The sequence below is a fragment of the Cajanus cajan genome, chromosome 2 (assembly GCF_000230855.2).
Source record: "Cajanus cajan strain Asha chromosome 2, NIPB_CcT2T_4, whole genome shotgun sequence".
Lineage (NCBI taxonomy): Eukaryota > Viridiplantae > Streptophyta > Magnoliopsida > Fabales > Fabaceae > Cajanus > Cajanus cajan.
In genome coordinates this window covers 26,056,978-26,064,206 of record NC_138518.1, presented here as the reverse complement: position 1 = coordinate 26,064,206, position 7,229 = coordinate 26,056,978, and the positions used below count along the sequence as shown (strand labels likewise).

At 33.6% G+C, this 7,229-nt stretch overlaps 1 pseudogene across 1 annotated transcript; it reads right to left on the bottom strand.

Moving 5' to 3' along the window:
• Positions 1–4,348: 4,348 nt before the first annotated feature.
• On the bottom strand, positions 4,349–6,553 carry LOC145955270 (small ribosomal subunit protein uS19x pseudogene; annotated as a pseudogene). Its single transcript, XR_014431901.1, has 3 exons — positions 6,308–6,553; positions 4,678–5,906; positions 4,349–4,577 (listed from the first exon to the last, which is right to left on the bottom strand). The product of XR_014431901.1 is annotated as a small ribosomal subunit protein uS19x pseudogene (transcript).
• Positions 6,554–7,229: the final 676 nt, after the last annotated feature.

Genomic DNA, 7,229 nt, shown 5'->3' with positions numbered 1-7,229 from the left:
TTCAACTAAACAGACTTCTAGAGAAATCATGACATAATTTATTTATTAAATTAGCTTAGCCTAGCTTGGGCTTAACTAGGTAATGCCATAAACATCCACCAAGTAATTTTATCTATTTTCACTTCTAGGGTCTGTTTGAGTAATTTTTTCAGAAACACAAGATAGAAAAATAGAAAGGAAATAACTTCTTCTATAAGCTAGAATTAGGTTTGTTGACCACTCTTTTCCCACCTAAACGTGACGATGGAAATAGTATTATCAATACCTAGTGAAATGAGTAGCATCATAAAACCAAGTTGACATTCAGATATTTTTTCAATAGGCAACACATTGATACAACTCAAGTTTTTGAGAAGACAGAGTCATGCTCAGATACAAAGCATATTGACCTCACAGAAGAGAATGTGGATAAAGCATGCCTGAGTGTTTTTAGAGTTATCCCGGTACCTGCAGAGAATGTAGTCCACATGGCAATAGATCAGGTGAACATTCAAGCAGTTGGAGACAATGAATGGAGTGATATTCAGGCAACATCTAAGACGGTTTTTATTCAAAACTCAAATTCTTCCTAAAATAAACTGTAGATACAATAACGCAACAGATACAATGCAGCACACTTATATAACAAACAAGTATATGGTGCTCAGAGAAGATCACACACACAAACTATGATTCTTCACTACTTATTGTTAACTTGATTGTTAAAATAGTTTCTTGACAAGTAATTATAAAATTTGTTTTAGTTATTACAAAATTATTATTACGGTGCCTTAGTATAAGAATTGTGTTCTTAAATGAATATTATTGTAAATCTTGAGTGTTTAAAAAGCAGGATCATCCTTAACTTAAGGCACATTCTACATTGGTCCGACCAAAACCAAGATATCACCCAATCTAATTTATTATGATACTTTAACCACACATTTCCAACATCATAAACAATTCTACATTGGATAACTCACCTATTCCAAAAATACAGGTCAGCAGCAAAGTGAAATCTAATTTATTATTGATGATTATGATCAATCAAAGTGAAATTTCAATGGAAATAAAACTGTCAATGTACCTTTCCAGTTTTTGTATCCACCACAGTTGAAATTTGCAGGCGCGGGAAAGCTACAGCCGGAGATAATCACATTCCTGTTAAGATAAAATAATTATATTCAGCAGATGATTTTTTTTAAAAAATACTGTTAATTACCTAGGTGTATTATTTGATTATTGATCCACTTTCATTGGATAGGAAGATCTTATATGTTGCTAACAATTTACTGGAATACTAAACCTATGACATCCTTCACATGGATCGAGCATTATGAAAAAGTTAAAATAAGAAGCCGTAGAGATATTACGCCTCATACTAGGAATTTGCAAATGGATTTAACATCCTGATATATTATAATACAACTCAGATATGTACAACATACATCACTCTTCTTTCAATTTTCAGATTTGACTTTCACCTTGTATAACACTTTGAAGTTTGAACAAAATAGTACACAACAATCGATGTCTGGTGGTCATACCTGATGTCACCAGCTTGGCGCTTTCCAAGATTGAAGAGAATGAGACAAAAGCCAGTTACAAGTATCTACACGAAAGTTGTGACAAACAATTAAAGACATGAATTTTATCCTATATAATGATCAAAAAGTACCCTTTTAAGACATCTTAATTTAATCTCTACAATCTCAAATCAAATTATGGGTTCGAGGCCACCATGGTGCAGGGAAATTCTCAGCATATCAGATGAATATCTAACCATAAGATTTATACTAGAAAGCACTAAAATTTATCTCAGAATTTTCACACAACATACGAAGACTATTTTTTTGTTTTATCTTTTTCAAAGGTCGCTCCGGGCTTAAATTCAGATTCAAGATAAGCTTAAATGACCAGGCCTGAGTGTTAGGTGAATTGACTTATAGTCATAGACCAAAAAAAATTCGCAAATAATACTACACAGTAATTTGTGCACTAAAATTTATGACAGGGAACCAAACAAGCTCTAAAGGGGACAATCTCCCAGCTCATGATCACTCTCGGGAACATTTTGACACTATTCTTCAACAATTTTTTCACTTTCACCTTGAGAGCAATGTGGCATGTGCTAGGTGAGTTTTCCATTGATAGGCCTGTGACACGTGTATACTGAAAATATGAATAGGCTGAAGTGTGATGATGGGCTACATAACAAGAGAGAAGGATATTGGAAAATGACTACAGCAAAGAATGTATCAAGGGCGAAAGAGAGAGAAGGTTATAGCCGCAGAGATGTTTGTCACATGTAGGGAAAGAGGAGTAGGAAATTAGCCTATTCAGAAGCAAAAGTAGCAGCCAAATACCAAATATAAAAATTACATATAATAATTATTAATCAATTAACCTACTTCCTCTAACTTTAACAAATTAAAATCAGTGGCTTAATTGAAAATTCATAATAAAATTACAGAGTTGAGCAACTTATATAGCTCCGTAAAATCAGCTTATATACCTCTGTCCTATAGCTTGTATCAGCTATTGGAATCTTTCTTTTTGCTATATAATCTGCTGCAACAAACACAACAACCGTAAACAAAAAATTAAACAATAAAGTTCAAAGGCATCAAAATTCAACCAATTGCCACTAGGAAAAATAATAACATCACAACATATATAAGGTTTCAGCAATCCGGTTCAGCAACAATGCTTACCTTAATGCTTATCTTAATTCCTCGGGACTTGGCAGCAAATGTTATTCCTAATATCAAACCACGCACCACCTGTAGTTTACGGAGGGAAAGAATATGAGTTGGTACTTCAAATTACAAGCATTGTCTTCTATTTCATTGAGTTGGTACTTCAAATCTACATGCAAAAGCACACAAAAAATGAAGTGTTGTGCGGTGAGAAAAATTAGGAAAAAGAAAGAAAACGAAAACCCTAACATATGCGGAACGAGAAAAGGAGAGAAATGTTGTGGATGTGGCACGGTGGAGGTGATGAGGAAAAGTTGAGAGAAGTGTTACGGTGACTTACTTGAGAAAAAGTGTGCGATGTGCGGTGTGCGGTGCTCGGAGGTTTACGGAGGTGACTTAGTTATGCGGTGTTACGGTGATGAGGAAATCAAAAGATAGTGCGTTTACGTTTACGGAGGTGATGAGGTGTCACTATCTCAAGTAGTACAGTAAAAGGAAGAAGGAGATATGTATTCAAAAATATTTTCAGTTTTTAAATTAATAAAAATAATTATAAATAAGAAAATTTGTAGGAAATACTACTCATAAAAAATAAATAAATTACTTGCGAATTTATATTTAAAACAAAATTTGTAGGAAAATAAAAAAATTCTTGCAAATTTTTTTAGAAATTTTTATTTGCAACAAAAAATTCATATAATTAATATTTTGTAGTAAAATTTGTAAGAATTTTCTGCAAATTTAAAATTACAAAAATATTTGTAATAATTTATTGGAGATTTATATTTGCAAGAATTTTTGCAACAATTTCCTACAAATATTTTTTCGCATGAAAATCCTTAGGTAAATGGCATATTTCTAGTAGTGAAATAAACCAACACTCCAGAAAGAAGCAATAAGTATCAGTTTCCATACCTTGTGAGGAATCATAAAACCATTGAAAAGGTTCCACAACATATAAAATGGAGCAGCAATGATCGCAATGACATTATGATTTGGTGTGACAGCCGTTGTCATCATTCCATAGAAGGTAAAATATAGCATCGTAAAATACATGAAGAATAAGTACCAAATGAACCTATCAACAGTCCAGACAAAGGAAGCCATGGAATAGAATATTGTAGAGTATATCATAGCTTGTGCGAACACATAAGGGAACTCGATCACAACCTGCAGATTGTAGGATAGCGAGTGAGTCAACTTATGGAAACCCATTGTTTCCATGCACTAATTCAAAATGAATGTTATATTTAACAAAATACCTGAGCAAATGCAAATGATAAAGCCGAATACATCCCTGCAGCCCTTTCTCTATAAGAAACAAATCTTTCAACGGAAACAACAGGCTGAACAGCTGTGCCATTTGTTATACTAATGAAGAGGATTGTCGAATACATGGATCCCATATTGAATAGATCTTGTTGCGTATCCCTGCAAAAATACTAACATGGTTGGTACATAAAGCCTGATTGTTAGAAAACATAAAATATATCAGCTAAATATAATTGTTAGAGAAGTAACCTCTAGTGTCCACTTAGCAGGGTTATATCCATATCTGATCTTTTGAACTCCTTCGATTGCCTACAGAGATATAGATATTATGAATAACATTCAACCATACCACATGATCAGTGAGAGCTAAGAGTGCATCAGCTTACCTCAAAATAACTGATTAGTTCACTAGATTTAGGACCAAGTGGACATAAAGTCATCTCAAAGAGATCAATTTACTAGAATTAATATTGGAGTGCAGCAACGTGAAGAAAAGATAAATGAACTGTCACGATGCCAAATTTGCTGCAGAACAGGTGAATATTGCTATCTTGTTCGAACGTATACAACAATTGAAGCTTGAAGATCACGATCAACCTTGAAGTGAGCATTAAAAAATCTTTTTTCCTGTTGTTGAATCCCAATGTTAGAAAATAGAGGACAAATTGTCGGTATTAAGCATCAGAAATCCGTGTAATAATTAACTTAGGGAAGTCTTATTATTTACCTCTCTATAATCAAATGAAATTAAAAGGTTCCTCAATTTTTGTTCTTCTGAATCAAATAAAACAATGTGGTTGGGCAGAGACATTTTTTTTTGCATATTCAGACACAAAAGGAACAGGGTCCATCAAGAAACGGTCAAACTCATCAGGAACTCCTTTCTCTTCACTGTTGAACATGATTCATTAACACGAGTTATGAACTTAATGAAGTCCCAATTAAGATTAGAAGCTATAGCAGAATTGTATATTCCAAACCTTGACGTGCAATCCAGAAATTGCATTGGCAGGTTATGATGCAATTTCTGGATTCTTACAGAAGGTGGTTCATGACATCTTCAAGTCCTCTCTGTTAGAAAACAAAGAATATATTAAATATTTATTCTAGGTTCTTACAAAAGTTTTTTTTGCTCAACTCTTGATATAAAAAGGACTGGAGATAATAATATATAAACACATCAAATCAGAACAAAACAATAACAAGAAAATTAATAATTTCTATATCCTAAATTGCAAGTGTATGCTGAACAAGAGTAACAAACCCAAACTTGAAAAAGTAGCCAATCCGGCTCAACCCATTGCAAATTGGTGTATCAAACTACCAACCATGTGTCAAAGTTCCATTAACTCCATTAATAACACATTCAAAACCCATGGCAAATCAGACTTTGCTTGTACAAAGATCCAGTTACGCTCATCAAAAATACCATTTCAATATAGATGGTGATACCACGGAATCAATTATGATAAACCATATCTCGCAACAAACGCGTCAACTTATCAAAATAAATTTAACTTCATAAAATTAAACAGTAAAATGTTGATACTATGGAATCAAGTCATGATAAACCATCTGTCAAAACATAAATAGGCAAATTGAAAATCAAATGCTCAAACAACAAAACAAAATCTTTGATAGGAGTTGAAGGTTTACTTCAGAACCACTACAAACTAAAATGTAACTTCCCTGGAACAGATTTCACTTGAGAGGAATGAACCTGGATGAGTGAGTAGCACCAATACCAGGTCTTCCGTGCTTAACGGGCTTGTATGAAATAGAGAACTCAGCCAGAAAATGCCCAATCATCTCGGGTTTGATTTCAACCTGGTTAAAAGTCTTGCCATTGTATACTCCAATAATGCTACCAATCATCTCAGGCACAATGATCATGTTACGGAGGTGGGTGCGGACTGGTTCTGGCTTCTCACCTGCACCTAGTGGAGCTTCCCTTTTCTGTGACCAATCAAAAAGATTTATTAAACAAATAATTCAATTTAATTCCAGAAAATATACCTTAGAATAAGCAAATATCAACAATCCATCAGAATACACTTGCATTCAAATAAATAATAATCAGCAGATATGCACTCCTATACTATAAATTAAAACCTCAAATATATCAATTTACAATGCTTCAATCCAATCTTAATCCAAATACTCAATTTTCTTGACCTAATACCCACTTTAATTAATAAAGAATGTCCTACTAAAAATTAAATTATGCATTTTACTAATAAAACATATCACATAAAATCGTGTCCACACAAATCGACGTAGTACAATGATCAATTGGAAGTATAATACAGAATTCAGTAACCATATCTCATAGGCGAAAAGAGGATAGAAAATAGTACCGCTTTGCGAAGCTTCTTAATCAAGGCCATGGACTTTCTGGTGAGACCTCTCTGGAACCTTCTGCGAGCGCGAGCACTGAAGAGCTTCTTGAACGTCCTCTTCTTGGGTTGGCCTCTTGCCGCGACATCGACCTCAACGTCTGGGAGTGAGTGAGGGACGGGGAGTAAGCGAGAGTGGGGGAGTGAGCGAGTGAGGGAATGGATAAATAATCTAAGAATAAGTTTTTTATTTTTGATTTTTATTCTTTAAAAATAATATTAAAAAATGGTTGTCACGTGTAACATAAAAAGGTAAAACAGGTATTTAAATATTGTGGCGGTTTTGAACCGCTGAAAATATCATTATTTTGTGGCGGTTAAAATAACTGCCATAAATATAATATTTTGTGGCGATTTTTCAAAATCGCCAGAAAAAAACCCCTACTAATTACATAATTTTTTGTAGTGAACCTTTCATTAAGAACACTCAACACCAATTATCAACATAAAATCTCATAAGATTCAATCACTACAACTATAGATTTTAGAAACTCAATCAACCGTAAACCCTTAATAAACTCAACAAATTAATGTCTCACCCACACCTAAGGTTCCAATAGTTTCTAGTTAATTAGCACGATACTTCGTCCACTACTACTTGCACCTATGCTCACAACACAAGCGATACCACCCAACCACTACTTCTTACGTAAGCATGAAGTATCAAAACAAATAAGCAATCATAAGAATGAAGAAGAGCAGTCATAATGATATTAACTAACACTATCTATCATTCATCTAATTACAACATAATCTAACAGTGTCAAACTCAACAATATCAACACAAGGAGAACATCATCATCATCATCATTATCAAAGCATCATCCAAGTACACAACAAACAAAACACTATTAAAGAACACAACAGAATCATGATAAGTACA